A 19,896-nucleotide genomic window follows, 5' to 3' on the forward strand; every position below is an offset into this window, starting at 1 on the left:
GATGTCATCAACCCAGGAAAAAGCTCGTTGTAGTCCAAACCGGTCGTTTTTGTAGGCATTAAACTGCCATAACTTTAAAAGACAATATCTCCGTTTCCATTGAACTTTCAGCGCTCACTTTTCTTTGCAGATACTGTTTATGCTCAAGCAGCAACATTACACACTAACTAAAGTTAAAAAAGTGAAATCGCATTAAACCACCCTTTAAAAAAGATCTTCATTTGTGTTCCGAAGATTAACGAAAGACGTAAGGGTGTGGAACGACATGAGAGTGAGTAAATAATGACAGAATTTTCATTTTTGGGTGAACTAACCCTTTAACATCTAGTACAGTTTTATCATAACTCAGGCATGAAAATGGGTCAGGGGTGAAAAAGGTGAGAAGGATATTACCCCTCTAGGGGGGTCCGGGTCCCCCGTAAGAAAAATTTTAATATTCCACATTTTAAAGCATCAATCTGATGCATTTTGAGATGCTTTTTTTGCCAACCTGGGGAGAGCTGGAGAAACTTCAGCCAGGAGCCAAAAATTATTATGGCCTCCTTAAGTATTATGCAAGCCATTTCATGCCAGCCTGTCACTGGGTCTAACATTTACAGTATATTTGGGGGAAGAACCTAGTGCTTTGATTGGTCGAACGCTTCTTCTTTTGCTGTTGCTTGGTTTGTGGACAGAGGCGTCACCAAGTTTTTGCGTAGTTTAGAGTGACAAATCGTACCAGCGTACTTTGAAGTCAAAATGCGTATCCGCTACGCAAATTGCATACAGGTTGGCAGGTCTACTTATTAGAACGGTGGACCCCTTTACCTTCTGCCTTGTCAGTCCCCTCACCTCAAAATCTAACTCCTCAAAAACGGTAGCATTGGCTAATAATTTTCCACAGGAGCAATGACTCAATTCATCAAGCTGTAGCTAACGTTAGCTAAGTCTATGTCAACAGAGCTCCTGGGTAACTTATATACCAGAAAATATTAAAATTATTGAAACCATTCAGGGCTCAACGCTAATGATTTTTTCTGCTGGCCCAGTTGGATTAAAATTTATTAAAAAAATAATAAAAGTAAAAGAAAAGAAAATGGGCCTATAAAATAAGCATAGTTATTGTTTTCATTGTTTTTGATAAATTTAACCTCAATACATAAGGTTATGACACCAAAAGCTACTAAATTTATTTTAAATATTATTAGACAAATAAACAGTAAGTAGTAAAATAGTAACAAATAATCACATTACGAGTAATAGCACAAATAAATACAACAGAACAAACATATAAATTAAATGGTGCTTTTCAAGTTTTTCATGTAGGTTTAAACAGAAGATTTTCAGGTAGCCTACAGAAATTGTAATCTAATGTATAATTATAGAATAGATAACTTTATTAAAGTTAATCAAGAGCAGTTACAGATGCATAAAAATGTTTTTAATGTTCAAAATATAAAACGTTAAATACTGTTATTTGAAATTTTTTAAAAATGAAGACACTTTAAATGTGAAATTTAACCCGCCAGTAGATGGCAGCGAATCACTGTTAATGAGCGAATCATTGAGATTCAACTGATTCATTTAAGCGGGTGATTCATTCAGGAAGTGTTGCTCAGAAACGCAAAACAATTCGGTGGACTTTGGAACTATTTTCGTTGGTGAAATACATGGTGAAAAAATATAAGTCACTTGATATTAAGTTCTTGTTCATTAAACTGTATGCTGAATAAAATCAATATCACATTTGTAATCATGCTGATATTTGGAGAAAAACGGAGCTCTTTCTGTAATATTGATTAACTTTATTAAATTATATATGAAATATATACAGGGACATTTTTGCCCCTTATCTTGAATTTTGGGGGCATTTTAATAGACTAAATCACGCAGTAACAATAACTATGCTGTGTCTAGTAACGTTAGACTGTTTTTGTAAAGTGAGGGACATACTGGATAATTTCAGATCGTTAAATCAACAATTAGCCTACGATATATAGACGATATATAACGCACACCCTACAGCACTGGCCCGATCGGGCAAGTGACCGGTGCGTCTACTGTCCCGAGCGTCGTTCACACTGGCCCCGGGCCATCGGGCAGTCCTTATTGTCGAGCCCTGCCATCACTCACCAAATTCAGTCAGGTAAATCGCCGAGGCCAGGCGTGCTTTCAGCTTCTGATGGTGGTCTGCACTGGTGATGCAAGGCCCTTCGCGTTAATATTTCCATGCACTCGCATCTGTTCACAGTTCACTGAATCGCAGGTCGCAGTTCACCAAATCTCACGCTCCCTTCTGGCACGCGCACCTGTTCGCAGTTCACTGAATATGAACGATTCACGTAGGTCACCTATTTTGGTTTCAAAACGGCGAATTTCGCCGAAAGGTGAGGGATTTTCATGCCTGATAGCTAGAAAACAAAATATTTTAATAAAACAGCAGACTTGGCATCCCTGAAAACAATAGATATGAAACACAATAATTTCAACTACTAAAACACCAAAACATCAGCTGAAAAAAATAATAATAATTGAGCAAAAATGATGAAGAGTAATCAGATTTTTTTCTATTTTTAAATTTTTTTGTTATTCAAAATGCATGAACTGATCAAATGTATACCTTAAAGCAGTGCTTCCCAAACTGTGGGCCGCGGCCCCCCGGTGGGCCGTAGCGGTATTGCAGGGGGGGGGGGGGTGGGGGGGGGTGCGTGGATAGGCTAAATCAAGATATTAAAATAATTTAAAAAATTTAAATATTCTAATTGTTCTGAAATGTGATTTCTTCCCTCCTTATTACACAAACATAAAACATATAAAAACATTATTTTTTCACATTATAGCGAGGTGAGATACATTACTTATTTTCAAACAGACGTCAGTTGCTTAGCAGGAATTCACAGTTGGTCAATTCAATAATGCCACGGTGGAGCAGAGGATGACAATAACCCAATAACAGACCTAACTGCACTTCAAGTAAATGTAAAACTAGTAAGTAGCTACAGCGAGGAGTACATGTATCCTGTATGAACCTGAAAAGTTCATTTGCAAAAACCGATAAACGCCATTTTAAAATAAATAAATAAATAAATAAATAACTGACTGCTGTGCGTGTGCATTATTCTCCACATAGACTATAGCACGTTCTGAACTCAAAATCCGTTTTGTCAAAAAGCCGGTATTTTAGTCAAAGCTGACTAAAAGTGATCGAGGATTTATAATTTTGACTCCTGCAAGTCCTTGTACACCATACACGACTTTTACATGCTGAACCCTTGTTTGTCCTTTTGCGTTTGTGTATGTGTGCGCGCGCGTGTATGCAGAAGTGCGTGGATGCGTGTGTGTTTGTGTGCCGATGTTAGCGTGTTTGTGTGCACGTGTGTTTGAGAGCGTTTTAAATTACTTGGTTTTGTTTAACTCTGAAACATGAAATGTGGAGTTGCTTTTGCCAAAAAACGACTGTTGGAGTTATCTGCTTTTGCTAAAACTTTTTTTTTTTTTACATACTTTTAATTTTGTAAGTTACCTGTATTTTTTGGAGTTATTACTTAATCAAAACAACCCAACTGCAGTTTGATTGATAAAAAACATGATTTGTGAGAATTCATAAAAAACGGAGTTATCTGTTTTTGCAAATGAACTCTTCAAATATATTTGTAAAGAATGTTTACGTCATCTTTCACAGGAATATAAAAATATTACATTTTATGGTAGTTTCTTACAAACTGAAAAAGAAATTCTTACAAACTGGTTAATAAATGTTGATAATTTTGTGCAAAGAGACTTTATGAAATATATCTAATATACCTATATAAAAAAGCTCGTGGAGCTTTTGCTATGTTTTGGGGGGGGCCTTACCACTCTGAAGTTTGGGAAGCTCTGCCTTAAAGGATAAGTTCACTTCAATCACCCCCATGTCATCCAAGATGTTCATGTCTTTCTTACTTCAGTCGAAAAGAATTTAAGGTTTTTGAGGAAAACATTCCAGGATTTTTCTCCATATAGTGGACTTCACTGGGGTTCAACGGGTTGAAGGTCAAAATGTTTCAGTGCAGCTTCAAAGAGCTCTACATGATCCCAGACGAGGAATAAGAGTCTTATCTAGAGAGACGATTGACAAGTAAATAAAAGTGAATATACTTTTTAAACACAAATGCAATGCGCCACACATTACGTAATCACGTTGGAAAGGTCACAAGTGACGTAGGCAGAAGTACCGCGGTATAGGGCGAAAACAACTTCAAAATCGTTCAGCATTGCTGTTTTACCTTTTTTTGTAAAGGCCGTCTGACTTAGTCTTTGCAGACAATGGATCGATACTTCCGCCTATGTCACGCGTGACCTTTCCAGCATGATTACGTAATGCGTAGAGCATCGCAGACCAGTGCAAGATGAGCATTTTTGGTTAAAAAGAAAATGAGTGGTGGTTTCTCTAGATAAGACTCTTATTCCTCGTCTGGGATCATGTAGAGCTCTTTGAAGCTGATCTGAAACTGACATTTGGACCTTCAACCTGTTGAACCCCAGTGAAGTCCACTATATGGAGAAAAATCCTGGAATGTTTTCCTCAAAAACCTTCATTTCTTTTCGACTGAAGAAAGAAAGACATAAACATCTTGTATGACATGGGGGAGAGTAAATTATCAGGAATTTTTATTATGAAGTGAATTAATCCTTTAAATGCAACACAAATCACTTAGGATTCATTTTCCTTTATTTAACCAGGTTAAAACCTCATTGAGATTTAAAAACAAACAACAGTGACCTGGCCAAGAAGGCAGCAACACGTAACATAAAAACCAGATAAAAGCACCTGCCGAATGCACAAACATAAAATAAGGTCAATTTTAAGCTGATGCAACTCAAACATTGCCATAAAGGTTAGAAATCATCTGCATGGTTTCAGACTCTCCCTCAGTTCTCCTCCTGAGGGTTTAATTCAGTGTTCATTTGCTGTCTTTCATGTAATGATTAATGCTGAGAGGAGATGTCAGGAGTAGATCAGCAACAAACAAAAAGCTCGACCCATCGTCAGTCACAGAGAGACGTCACGAGCCTGTGGCACAGACAGTCAGAGCACAATCGTGACTCCATAAGCAGGATATCTGCGGTCTGTTTCCCGGTTATGCGTTTGCTGTGGGTGTGAAACACAAGGCCACTGCTAACTAAAAAAATCTGTCTTCACATAAACCTCTATATATGTCAGGTTACATATTAACATTCAAACAGGCACGCTGATTTCTCCATTGAAATTTAACTTCGGATTCAACCTTGATTTAGCGGTCAGTCAGTTACACAGTAAAAACCATAAGAACAAAAAAACTCTTTCATATCGCAATTGTTTCTCCTAGACAGCAATGAAGTTAATTGGAGAGAAAAACAGAAACTGCAGACATTAAACATTTTTGAACTGCAGTGTAAATTTTTGACAGAAATAATATTATTATTCTAGCATACAGTTCTGAATTCAGACATCAAAATGAAGATTTCTCACCCAATTCACCTACAGCATGGTATACACAGTAATTTAATAATTTCATACTTTTACTGTACGTCAATGAGTGTCTAATTTGCCTCTATTTTTATTTATTACAAGGAACTGTCAGGACAAAGTTGATCCTTAAATTAAACTTAACTAAGTAATGAAATTTCCTGTGGGAAGACATTAGCGTCCTGTTCATCAGACGGCCGCAGTGTCAGAGGTTGGAGCAGAAATATGACCTTTAGTTAGCATCACTAGTGTCATCTGCAGTAATTATCAGATTAACGAGATCCCACAGGGGAGTGCAAACATCATCTCTGCTTACAGCTAAGCATTCACGCATCTGTGCTGTAAAGGACGGACAGAAACGGTTATTCTTAGACCGTCACGTACGAGCATAAATTGAACATTTGGTACACACTTTAGTCGTTTGACCTTGAAATTACCACTGAAGTCCATGATAGCTCCAGCAGGGCTTCAAATCACATATACAAACATTGAAAGAGGGACTTGGGAATGGGGTGTTCATCTAGTTCACTGGAATCATGTTGGTTCGTTTGGCCAGATGAGAAATGAGACTGGTTTCTCCCAAGGCTTTTTTTTTTCTTTCATTTTTGTCAGCTATGAAGTTTGGGTTCCTTGCCACTGTCACCTTTTAACAGAAGCTTGTTTCTGCCACTAAATTAAAAAATAAAAATGGTAATTATGACTTTTTAATCTCACAATTCTGACTTCTGTCTTAGAATTGCGAGGTTTAAACTCGCAAATGCAAAACAGAACTGCAAAAAATAAAGTCAGAATTGCGAATTATAGTCAGAATTGAGTTATAAAGTCAGAATTGAGTTATAAAGTCAGAATTGAGTTATAGTCAGAATTGAGTTATAAAGTCAGAATTGAGTTATAGTCAGAATTGAGTTATAAAGTCAGAATTGAGTTATAAAGTCAGAATTGAGTTATAGTCAGAATTGAGTAATAAAGTCAGAATTGAGTTATAAGGTCAGAGTTGTTATAAAGTCAGAATTGAGTTATAAAGTCAGAATTGTGAGTTATAGTTAGAATTGAGTTATAAAGTCAGAATTGTGAGTTATAGTTAGAATTGAGTTATAAAGTCAGAATTGTGAGTTATAAAGTCAGAATTGAGATATAAAGTCAGAATTGAGTTACAGTATACAGTCAGAATTGTATATTATAAAGTCAGGATTGAGTTATAAAGTCAGAATTGCGAGATATAAAGTCAGAATTACGTGATATAAAGTCAGAATTGTGAGTTATAGTTAGAATTGAGTTATAAAGTCAGAATTGAGTTATAAAGTCAGAATTGTGAGTTATAAAGTCAGAATTGAGTTATAAAGTCAGAATTGAGTTATAAAGTCAGAATTGAGTTATAAAGTCAGAATTGTGAGTTATAAAGTCAGAATTGAGTTATAAAGTCAGAATTGTGAGTTATAAAGTCAGAATTGAGAGTTATAAAGTCAGAATTGAGTTATAAAGTCAGAATTGTGAGTTATAGTCAGAATTGAATTATAAAGACAGAATTGTGAGTTATAAAGTCAGAATTGTGAGTTATAAAGTCAGAATTGAGTTATAAAGTCAGAATTGAGTTATAAAGTCAGAATTGTGAGTTATAAAGTCAGAATTGTGAGTTATAAAGTCAGAATTGAGTTATAAAGTCAGAATTGAGTTATAAAGTCAGAATTGTGAGTTATAAAGTCAGAATTGTGAGTTATAAAGTCAGAATTGAGTTATAAAGTCAGAATTGAGTTATAAAGTCAGAATTGTGAGTTATAAAGTCAGAATTGAGTTATAAAGTCAGAATTGAGTTATAAAGTCAGAATTGTGAGTTATAAAGTCAGAATTGTGTTATAAAGTCAGAATTGTGAGTTATAAAGTCAGAATTGTGAGTTATAAAGTCAGAATTGTGAGTTATAAAGTCAGAATTGAGTTATAAAGTCAGAATTGTGAGTTATAAAGTCAGAATTGTGAGTTATAAAGTCAGAATTGAGTTATAAAGTCAGAATTGTGAGTTATAAAGTCAGAATTGAGTTATAAAGTCAGAATTGTGAGTTATAAAGTCAGAATTGTGAGTTATAAAGTCAGAATTGTGAGTTATAAAGTCAGAATTGTGAGTTATAAAGTCAGAATTGAGTTATAAAGTCAGAATTGAGTTATAAAGTCAGAATTGTGAGTTATAAAGTCAGAATTGTGAGTTATAAAGTCAGAATTGAGTTATAAAGTCAGAATTGTGAGTTATAAAGTCAGAATTGAGTTATAAAGTAGGGATGTGTCATGATTTTCGAATATTCGATTAGTCGATTTAATTATAGATTATCGAATAGGTTGTGCGATTGTCGTCTTAAAAAAATCCTCATGTTTCCAATGGTGACACGTTCATGTAACCAGAGGGAGGCGCGCGCGCTGCCAATAACGCACCTAAAAAGCTGTTAACAGCAGAACATAGACAAGCGTGGCATATAACAGAGACGTTAAAATCAGTGTTCACATGACACACGTGCCGTCATTCAGGCTGTTCACAATGATATAACGAGTTTGGGCAGACTAAAATCAATATGGCTTGAGGTAAGCTTGCTGCGATAGTCGGTGTTGCTGGTGTTCAGGAACAACATCGGTATCATAACTTGTCACCGCTCCCGAATTGGCGCTAATTTGAAAGTGAAAGTAAAATCCCCTCAGTCATTCATGGTGCGTGTCCACAAAAAGGTGCCGGACTGGACAAAAGCGAGGCGAACGCCGCGAGCGAGCAACACTGATAGTCCACACTGGCGGAGAGCGAGCGTTTTCAGTTTATTCCTCCGGAAGCTCAACGTAGGAATTAATTGAAAGCGCTCGCTCTGCTTCGCACGGTTATGAATGGCCATGCAGATTTTACTTTCACTTATATTAACGAACATATTAATATGTTTTAGCACATTACAATCATTATATGGCTTGAGTTAAGACAGCATATTCTCCAATGAATTAAACAGTTTATCAATATCATACAGATTGAAAGCGTGAATGGTCTCTCTCCCACTGTTTGTGTGTTGATGCGTGGGTGCGGGGGAGGGGTGCGATTTTCGAATAATAATCAAATAATTCCCAGCGATTTTCGAATATTATTTTTGCTTGAAATGCCCATCCCTATTATAAAGTCAAAATAGAGTTATAAAGTCAAAATTGAGTTATAAAGTCAGAATTGTGAGTTGTAAAGTCAGAATTGAGTTATAAAGTCAGAATTGTGAGTTGTAAAGTCAGAATTGAGTTATAAAGTCAGAATTAAGTTATAAAGTCAGAATTGTGAGATATAAAGTCAGAATTTTGAGTTATAAAGTCAGAATTGAGTTATAAAGTCAGAATTGAGTTATAAAGTCAGAATTAAGTTATAAAGTCAGAATTGAGTTATAAAGTCAGAATTGAGTTATGAAGTCAGAATTGTGAGTTATAAAGTCAGAATTGTGAGTTATAAAGTCAGAATTGTGAGTTATAAAGTCAGAATTGTGAGTTATAAAGTCAGAATTTTGAGTTATAAAGTCAGAATTAAGTTATAAAGTCAGAATTGAGTTATAAAGTCAGAATTGAGTTATGAAGTCAGAATTGTGAGTTATAAAGTCAGAATTGTGAGTTATAAAGTCAGAATTGTGAGTTATAAAGTCAGAATTGAGTTATAAAGTCAGAATTGAGTTATAAAGTCAGAATTAAGTTATAAAGTCAGAATTGAGTTATAAAGTCAGAATTGAGTTATGAAGTCAGAATTGTGAGTTATAAAGTCAGAATTGTGAGTTATAAAGTCAGAATTGAGTTGTAAAGTCAGAATTGAGTTATAAAGTCAGAATTAAGTTATAAAGTCAGAATTGAGTTATAAAGTCAGAATTAAGTTATAAAGTCAGAATTGTGAGTTATAAAGTCAGAATTGAGTTGTAAAGTCAGAATTGAGTTATAAAGTCAGAATTAAGTTATAAAGTCAGAATTGAGTTATAAAGTCAGAATTGAGTTATAAAGTCAGAATTAAGTTATAAAGTCAGAATTGAGTTATAAAGTCAGAATTAAGTTATAAAGTCAGAATTGTGAGATATAAAGTCAGAACTGTGTTATAAAGTCAGAATTGTGAGTTATAAAGTCAGAATTGTGTTATAAAGTCAGAATTGAATTATAAAGACAGAATTGTGAGTTATAAAGTCAGAATTGTGAGTTATAAAGTCAGAGGGCTGTTTCATAAAACAAGATTAGAAAACAAGCCAGGCTTATTTTACTTAGTCAGACTTTTTGTCAGCGAATTCTGTTTCATAAAACAAACTTAATTTAGTTCAAACTCAGTTACCCTGGCAACTTATGCTGGGAAACTAGCCTGGTCTGGAGCAGGCTAACTATCAGGCTAAGCTGAGCTCCTCTAACACTGACCAACAGGAATGCAATGATATTACAGCTGACTCTCTCACATACAATTTTTTGACTTTATTAACATAAACATTTAAAGAGAAGTAATTTCTTAAAAATTAAGTGTTATATAGCCCACTGAATCAATACTGACAACAATGGAAGCACTTGGGAGAGAACTGTCAGAGACTTATTTCTTAGCACAGAAGAGTACAAGAGGATTACCAAATCATTGTTTTAAGTGTGAAAATATAGCAAAAGTAAAACAGAAATTCAAAATCAATAGATCTGTGACAAGGCCCCTGAAACAATCAGGCCTTCATTTGTAAGCTTTCATTAAGTGAGGAGTGATTTTTTTGCTAGACAAAGAGCAGGAGAAATAGTGAGTGTCTCAGAGCCAGCAAAAGCTATGAAAAGAGTAACCGAGTAAGAGGCAGTCTGCAGAAATGACATGCATGGTTGTTGTCCAAACTGGAACTACCCACTGTAGTCAAAGCACAATAAAGTCTGCTAGCCTTTTCCAAGGCCCATATTTAATCTATACTCTGGTCTCATATACATAGTTAATTCAGGTTGATTGTGCCACTTTTTTGCTATTGAAATGACTGGGGAAAAGTGTCCTAATCAACCTGAATTATATATATGTGTGTGTGTGTGTGTGTGTGTGTGTGTGTGTGTGTGTGTGTGTGTGTGTGTGTGTGTGTGTGTGTGTGTGTGTGTGTGTGTGTGTGTGTGTGTGTGTGTGTGTGTGTGTGTGTGTGTGTGTGTACTTGTTTTTGTGAAATATCAGGACATAAATGTGTATAATGACATGGGTATGACATGGGTATTACAAAAAAAGGTGAAATATGAGGACATTCAGCATGTCCCCACTTTTCAAAAGGCTTATAAATCACACAGAATGAGTTTTTGTGAGAAAGTAAAAGTGTGCACAGTTTCCTGTGATGGTTAGGTTTAGGGTTAGGGGTAGTGTAGGGGGATAGTAAATACGGTTTGTACAGTATAAAAACCATTATGTCTATGGAATGTCCCCACATTTCACAAAAACAAACATGTGTGTGTGTGTGTGTGTGTGTGTGTGTGTGTGTGTGTGTGTGTGTGTGTGTGTGTGTGTGTGTGTGTGTGTGTGTGTGTGTGTGTGTGTGTGTGTGTGTGTGTGTGTGTGTGTGTGTGTGTGTGTGTGTGTGTGTGTGTGTGAGTGAGTGTGTAAAACCTACAGGTTTTCCCTTCTTACTGGCTAAATGTTTTGTGTCCAATATTTAATTGTTTTAAAATATATGAATACATTTCTCTCTGGTTTTGTTTGGCAGCTGTAGTACTCTTTGTGGTTATTAGAAGAGCAGAAATTAAAATCACAAAATTAAAAATTAAAATAAATATGCACAGACTAAATTTTAATTGGTAAGATGAATCTAAACTCTTGTACTTACTTGTAGGATTAAAATTGTAAATAAGTTACATTTAATGTCCAACATCAAATATTTTAGCGAAATGTATATTTTAGAATTATTGCGCTTCCATTGCGTCCCGTCTGTTTAGCGCGCATGCGCGCAGCAGCGCTCGTTCACTGTTAAGTTTAGCCGCAAAATGGAAATATTTGCATGACTTTCCAACATTTACAGATGGAGAATAAACTTGTGAAAAGTAAGTTATGCACTGAGGAAAACACCATCTCTCAAACGCATAAAACAGCACAAAATGTATGTTGTTTCCTATGGTGGATTGATTTGATCCATGCTCGACATCTAGGGCTGCTTAAAAAAAGCGTGCACGCGAAATTATCTTGACTAGGTAAACCTGTATCGAATTAGCGGGACTGCGTGAACTTCAATTACCTATTATGAAAACGTTTTAGCCCAAACTCATTTGTTAGGTTAATTCAAGTTAGGTTTTGGAGTTTAATCCTCGCTTTTCTTAGCATCTTTTATGAAACAGCCCTCAGAATTGTGTGATATAAAGTCAGAATTGAGTTATAAAGTCAGAATTGAGTTATAAAGTCAGAATTGAGTTATAAAGTCAGAATTGTGTGATATAAAGTCAGAATTGAGTGATAAAGTCCGAATTGAGTTATAAAGTCAGACTTGTAAGTTATAAAGTCAGAATTGCGAGTTATAAAGTCAAAATTGAGTTATAAAGTCAGAATTGCGAATTATAAACTCGCAATTCCGAGAAAAAAAAAATCTGAATTGTGAATTGTGTGTCTTTTTTCCCCTCACAATTTGTAACATGCAATTGCGAGTTTATATCTCACAATTCTGACTCTATATCTCACAACTTTATAACTTTTTTAATTTTTATTTCATGGTGGAAGCTTCCATACCTTTTGGCTTGCTTAGTTGGGAACATTTAATTATCAATAATATTATTGATCTGACATCCTAAAGCAATATTTACTATATGGCAAATCTCAACTTCGTGATTATTTTTAATAACTTTATCCTCATACATACAGTATACTCACATAAAGATATATACTATATAGCAAATCTTAACTGTGTGATTGTTTTACTGCAAAATTTAACTATATTATCACCCAGCTAAAATAAGTTGATGATCTTATTTTGTCTGTTCAGATGTCAATTAAAACGCTGTCCTATTTTAAATATCCATCTATAAATGTATTTAAAATTAATGTAATTTATTTATATAATTAATGCATTCATTTTATATCTATGGCTGGCTGAAAAGGATGTTTTGACACATGAACAGTGTTGCCAATTTAGGGATTTTCACTAGATTTAGACTTCACAGCCCCTTTTGAGACATTTTTCAAAAGTTTAGGGACAAATCTAGCAACTTCTTGGACAAAGCTTATCTGGATTCTTATTTTGCCCACTGATCTATATTCATATTTATATAAATCAATGCATTTGCCATTATGATGTCATCTAGTGACGTTTAGCTACCAGTTTTATCTATTTTCAATTGAAAGCAGTTAGCAACACTGCATATGAATGGGGTCCAATACTTCCAAAAAAAAAAAAAAGGTGAGAAGCAGAGGCATACAGTATGTAGAAGTGAGCAGTCAATCTCATCCTGTTGTTGAATGTCCTGGGACAAAAACAGGTTTCTGGAATGCTGCACGTTCGTTAAAGAACCGTCCCAGCATGCATACTTCACATGTTTCACATCACCTCCATACAATCTTTAATTGCAGTTTTTTTTTTTCTTTCCATTTTTGCTCTGCAGAATCAGCAAAAGCAATGAAAACTTGTGGACTAAAAGGTCATAAAAATGCTGTTAAATGTGTGATATATCTAAAACAACATTACACAACCAAATTTACACTACAGTTCTATTTAATTTATGGAATTATATTCCGTTTTTTTAATGACAAATAAGATGGAATTTTAGAGATATTTTTAAAGCCAACATTAAACTATATTTAATGCATTTTCCTGCTCTTATTGTGCTCAAATATATAAGTAAATGAATAAAATCACCTCCATATCTTGCTCTGCTCTGAAACGCCCTTGCTTTTAAGATGACATCATGAATCACTCTGAAATATATGAGATTACAGCAGCACATTATGAAAAAAGATAAAAAGCTTCACAATGACTTTGCTTTACATCCATGGCAACAAAATACTTGTGTGTGCTGTGCTGTGTTATGCACTACAGTCAAGCCACAGCAGTATCTCTGAACAAACACATATATATGAAAGAGTAAATATGAATGCAATCTAAATACTGCTTCCTTTTGTCTGAATTCCTTGCTAATCTTTTTAATGGCAGAATGATAAGAGAGTCTATTTAATAAAACAGGTTACATAACCCTCAGCAAAGTTATATCATTCACTCATGCACTGTTTTATCGGGAAATAATCAGCAAGCCTTTGAATACTAACTAAAAATGTAACCACCTAAAAAATTCAACCCATGAAATATTGATAGGAAGACTTTAGATTGCTGCTCCGACTGTAATCGCTCTCAAGACAGGGAAAAGATCTCTTTATTTTCTCATAGACAGCCATGAGATTCAACAAAGAGCAAACTTAGACTTTAGAGATTTCAGAAGAAAAGCTTTAAAAGAAAGCACTAGAATGCAACAGCTGGGTTCCGGAAGTAACAACTCCTTTCAGTTTTCCATTGGGAATATATATATCTCTTCATTATTATCTCTTCATCACGGCACCTCTTAGTGGGTGGAAATATTTGGCAGCAAGTGAACATTTTGTTCTCAAAGTTGATGTGTTAGAAGCAGGAAAAAGGGCAAGCGTAAGGATTTGAGTGAGTTTGACGAGGGCCAAATTGTGATGGATAGACGACTGGATCAGAGCATCTCCCAAACTGCAGCTCTTGTGGTGTGTTCCCGGTCTGCAGTGGTCAGTATCTATCAAAAGTGCTCCAAGGAAGGAACAGTGGTGAACCGGTGAACCAAGTCTCATTGATGCACGTGAGGAGCGAAGGCTGGTCCGTGTGGTCCGATCCAACAGACGAGCTTCTGTAGCTCAAATTGCTCAAGAAGTTAATGCTGGTTCTGATAGAAAGGAGTCAGAATACACAGTGCTTCAGTTTGTTGCGTATGGGCATGTGTATGACCCCTGACCCCTGTCCACCGCCGAAAGAGCCAACAGTGGACATGTGAGCATCAGAACTGGACCACGGAGCGATGGAAGAAGGTGACCTGGTCTGATGAATCACGTTTTTTGCGTCGCTTACCTGGGGAACACATGGCACCAGGATGCACTATGGGAAGAAGGCAAGCCGGCGGAGGCAGTGTGATGCTTTGGGCAATGTTCTGCTGGGAAACCTTGGATCCTGTGATCCATGTGGATGTTACTTTGACACGTACCACCTACCTAAGCATTGTTGAGACCATGTACACCCTTTCATGGAAACAGTATTCCCTGGTGGATGTGGCCTCTTTCAGCAGGATAATGCTCCTGCCACAAAGCAGAAATGGATTGAGGAGCACAAGAACGAGTTTGAGGTGTTGACTTGACCTCCAAATTCCCCAGATCTCAATCCAATCGAGCATCTGTGGGATGTGCTGAACAAACAAGTGCGATCCATGGAGGCTCCACCTCACAGCTTACAGGACTTAAAGGATCTGCTGCTAATATCTTTGTGTCAGATACCACAGCACACCTTCAGGGGTCTAGAGGAGTCCATGCCTCGACGGGTCAGGGCTGTTTTGGCAGCAAAAGTGGGACCATTACAATATTAGGAAGGTGGTTATAATGTTATGCCTGATTTTATGGTCAACATGAAATCAAAACTAACTTTATTTACTTGCTAAAAATTGCTCAGATTGGCTTTAACAAATAATATCCAAACCAACGTAAAGAAAATAATTAAAATTAATCTCATGAATTCGATTTATCTTCATGAAAGCTCATGAGTTCCCTTAACTGTTTTATTATGTTATGATTATGACATGATCCATCTTTAAAAACTGTGTCTTTATTATTTTTTTCTATATAAGGTTATGGAAACACACTGTATAACAGGAATGACCCGATTCATGTTCCTAATCCCACTGGAGTGACGGCTCATTGGCAGTCAAAAGACCAAAAAAAGCCTGATTCTGTTTCCAAAATATTTCTCGGCCTGATTTGTTTTTTATAGTCCTGAAATGCACAGCACATTTAAGTCATGTAAAAGTTCTTTGTGTAAAGCGACGCTCTGTGAAACCAGTTGCCTGTGTAAATGCTTTGCAGGGAACCGGTTGAGGAGTGACTATCACATGCTCTTTTCATTTAAGCGCATAAACCATGGCCACACAAAAGACTCGCAGGACATACAAGAGCAGATAATTATAGCCTGTAGCACAATCCCAGACACCCACCCTCGGCCGACTGCACTCCATCACTACAATCACTGCATTCACAAATACTGTCCTCTCTAATGTGGCATTAACATGCAATCTTGTTACTAACACACACTTTGTTGGTCTGGCTGGGCGGTGCGGAGCCACGCAGACCGATGGTGAAGGGAGGAGAATGAAACTGAGTCTCTGCAGTTACTGTTACAGATACATATGTACAATAATGTGTTTGAGCCCTCTTGATCAAAGAGAAATATAATCGCTATTATTTCTTCATCAACATAAAAAATTAACAAATTAATAAAGAATTATTATTATTATTATTTATTATTATTGATAACATCACCATCATTATATTTCTTTATTGACTTAATTTTATAATTTAAACAATAATAATTATAAAAATATTACTATTTTATATATTTCTTTATTGATTTGATTATTTGTATAAGTTAAATAATATATTATTATTATTATTATTATTAATAATATTATATTTCGTTATTTATGTAATCAAAATGATTAAATATTATTATTATTATTATGCATTTCTTTGATGTATTTTCTATAAATTGTACTACTACTACTACTACTTTATATTATTATATTTTATATTATTATATTATTGATTTGTTTCATCAATTAGTATTAAATAATATAAATAATAATAATAATTATAATATTAATTATTATTATTATTATTATGATATTTCTATATTAATAATTATTATTATTATATTTGATTGAGTTGTTTAATTTGATCATTATCATTATTATTATTATCATTATTATTATTATTATTATTATTATTATTTCTTTATTGATGTATTTTTTATAAATTAAATAATAATAATTATAATAATTTGTATTATTATATTTCATTATTGATTTGTTTCATCAATTATTATTACATAATAATAATAATAATAATAATAACATTATAGTTCATTATTGATTTAATTGTATAATTACAACTTATTATTATTATAAACTTTATTGATTTGTTTTTTTTTATAAGTTTAGCAATAATTATTATTAATATTATTATATTTCTTTATTGATTTGTTTCATATTTCATATTTCATAATACATTATTAAATTAATATTATTTTTACTATATTCAATTATTGATTTGTTTCGTGTTTTATTTAAAAAAATATTATTATTTAAATTATAAAACTAAAGTCATCAAATATATTACTACTGCAATAATACTGTTTTGCTGTAAAATAAAATTAATTATTATAATTCTATACATTTTTTCACTGAATTATGTCCTTTTGAAGCATGTGTCTGCTTTCGTGCCTTAAAGACTGGCTCTAACATTTAATATAAACGTATTCTCAGTGTTATGTTCTGTAAATATGCATGTGTGTATGTAATTTACTATTGAATGTAATATATAGGCCTACTACATCTAACACCGGAAGGGTCATCATGTGACCTAAAACGCTGTTCCACACATTTATAAACATGATGACTTCGGAATAGATTCAAAGGATTTGAATCACAGAAAACAGATTAAAATCTTCACAATTACACTGAACCAGATCCGCCCTCAGAGAGTCAAGCACACGCCCTCTCTCCAAAACCACACCCTCCAAAGACATGTCAGCCAATCAGATTTCAGCAAAGCAGATCCTGTATAATTATTGATTGGCAGAAGGACAAAAACTCTTTTTAGCAGTCAACTAGGTGAGATATTCATGTATTTATTAGTTCATTATTTTTAGGCCTATTAATTTAAATAGCATGTTAAAAATGCCTCTTATGACTGATAGATATCACATATTTCTGTGATATCATGCATGCTATTTAAATAAATAAATAACCTTTGACACTCTCTTGCTGCTTTACAACACTTCTAATTCATTCTAAGATATGCAAATAGATTCTTCAGAAACTGAATATTGACTAAGGTTAGGGTTCATGTTAAATTTGTTTTCAATACATCACACCGACACAAAAAGAGTGTTAAATGTTCTGTTTGAGGGCAGCAACAACTTTAAAACCAAAACAAAGAGCTGATTAACATATTTGTCGTGAGACGAGATTAAACATCCATCTGCACTTCTCTGTCTGACCAGTAGGTGGCGGTAGCTTTAGTTTTCCACTTTTACCTCAGATCAGTTTATCTTCTAATAAAACTCCAAGCTGTAAAATAACACCCCGTAAATGTGCAGCTTACATTAAAAATAAATATGTAACTAAATATAATATTGCTATAAATATAAACAGGCACAGTAAATGGCACAAATTGTGGTAATGACTGACATAATTTCTTAATTGATCCGACTTAGTTAATATAAAAGGGGAAATCTTGAAATAACTCCTGTCCTGTATAATAGTTAACACCAGTTTGTTTATAAAATAAAAGCATGACACATAAACGCATATATCTCATTACACAAAATCACGGAGTCATTAAAGTACTGTTAAATGACACTTACGAGTCTCTTCTCGTCCAGAACAGCAGCTGTGCGCGCGAGTACTTGTTTTGCTGACATGTGCATATTTTAAATAGTACAGTACAGTACACTATGTTACTGTACCGTGTTAACGAGTGTCCCTGCCAACCATAAGATCCCTCAGACCGCACTTTAGTGTCGCATTTGAAGGCGTTGTGGTCATGTGATATGTTATATGGCTTTGTAGCCTACCTGCTTCTGCTCGGCGCTCGCGCTCTCACCACCATCGCTGCCGGTAACCGACTGAGTGCACGCGCCGCGCTCCTGCAGCTCAAAACGCGACGTCACTATACTGAGCTGAGAGGAGACAAACACACACACACACACACACACACATACACACACACACACAAGGAACTGCGCGAGGATGCGATCTGATGTGCGCGTATGAAAAGAGGAGGAGAAAGAATAAGAATTACAATATAGCAAGAAAGAAAATGGAAAATTAAAATAAAATAAAAATAAAGCAATGAAAATGTGAAAAAAAGAAAGTTGAAGAAAATACAAGTGAGATTAAGAAAAAGCAAGAAAAAAGGAAAAAATGTACATGCACAAAAGAATTAAAGATGAAGAAAATGCAAGAAAAGAAAGGTGAAAATTTGCAAGACAGAAAATGCAAGGTATGAAAACGGGGGAAAAGCAAGATGAAGTAAATGCAAGGAAGATTCAAAAAGCAAGAAAGAACTGAAAAAAATAACATGCAGCTAAAAGAATGAAAGAAAAAGAAAATGCAAGAAAAGAGAAAAAAACGATGAAGAAAAAGCAAGTGTGATTAAGAAAAAGCAATAAAAAAGAAAAAATGTACATGCACATAAAAGAATGAAAGGTGAATGAAAATGCAAGAGAAAGATGAAAAACTGGTTAGGTCAAGAAAATTAAAAAAGAAAGATAAAGAATATATATATATGCAGATCTATGAACATGTAGATCTATTAACCAAATAAAAAAAAGAAAACGGGAAAATTACTGAGAAAGAAAGAAAGAAAGAAAGAAAGAAAGAAAGAAAGAAAGAAAGAAAGAAAGAAAGAAAGAAAGAAAGAAAGAAAGAAAGAAAGAAAGAAAGAAAAGGTAAGCTGAGGAAAATGCAAGAAAGAAATAAAAAATGGCATGCAGTTAAAAGCAGTTTTAAAAATAAAACACCACGAGAAAAAAAAAAAAGAGTAAAAAATGCAAAAGAAAAAATAATAAGGATAAAGATGAACATGCATCTAAAATAATGAAAGATGAAGGAAATGCAGGGAAAGAAAAAAAGGAAGAAAGAAAGAAAGAAAGAAAATGCATTTTGTGTCCCTTTAAATGCAAATGAGCTGCTGCTCCCGCCCCCTTTCCAGAAGAGGGCGGAGCTTTAACAGCTCAACAACAACAAAGCTGGAGAATCTCACGCAGGCAAAATGAGGATTGTCAGTAACGGTGTTCAGCCTTACAGGTGTTGGTCATATAATTAGAATATCATCAAAAAGATTTATTTCACTAATTCCATTCAAAAAGTGAAACTTGTATATTATATTCATTCATTACACACAGACTGATATATTTCAAATGTTTATTTATTTTAATTTTGATGATTATAACTGACAACTAAGGAAAATCTCAAATTCAGTATCTCAGAAAATTAGAATATTGCTTAAGACCAATACAAAGAAAGGATTTTTAGAAATCTTGGCCAACTGAAAAGTGAACATGAAAAGTATGAGCATGTACAGCACTCAGTACTTAGTTGGGGCTCCTTTTGCCTGAATTACTGCAGCAATGCAGCGTGGCATGGAGTCGATCAGTCTGTGGCACTGCTCAGGTGTTATGAGAGACCAGGTTGCTCTGATAGTGGTC

The 19,896-nt window shown here is 34.6% G+C and overlaps 1 protein-coding gene across 2 annotated transcripts in view; it reads right to left on the bottom strand.

Moving 5' to 3' along the window:
• Positions 1-18,385, bottom strand: part of grb14 (growth factor receptor-bound protein 14) — a 112,275-nt gene extending 93,890 nt beyond the window's left edge. The window contains exon 1 of one of the 2 annotated variants that reach the window (XM_067409354.1): positions 18,262-18,385. The gene's annotated coding sequence lies outside the window, so the exon portion shown is untranslated. Of the gene's footprint in view, positions 1-18,051; positions 18,203-18,261 lie in introns of those variants that run through there. The other variant, XM_067409355.1, reaches the window with a different exon arrangement.
• Positions 18,386-19,896: the final 1,511 nt, after the last annotated feature.

This window comes from Chanodichthys erythropterus, chromosome 14, assembly GCF_024489055.1.
Source record: "Chanodichthys erythropterus isolate Z2021 chromosome 14, ASM2448905v1, whole genome shotgun sequence".
Taxonomy (NCBI): Eukaryota; Metazoa; Chordata; class Actinopteri; order Cypriniformes; family Xenocyprididae; genus Chanodichthys; species Chanodichthys erythropterus.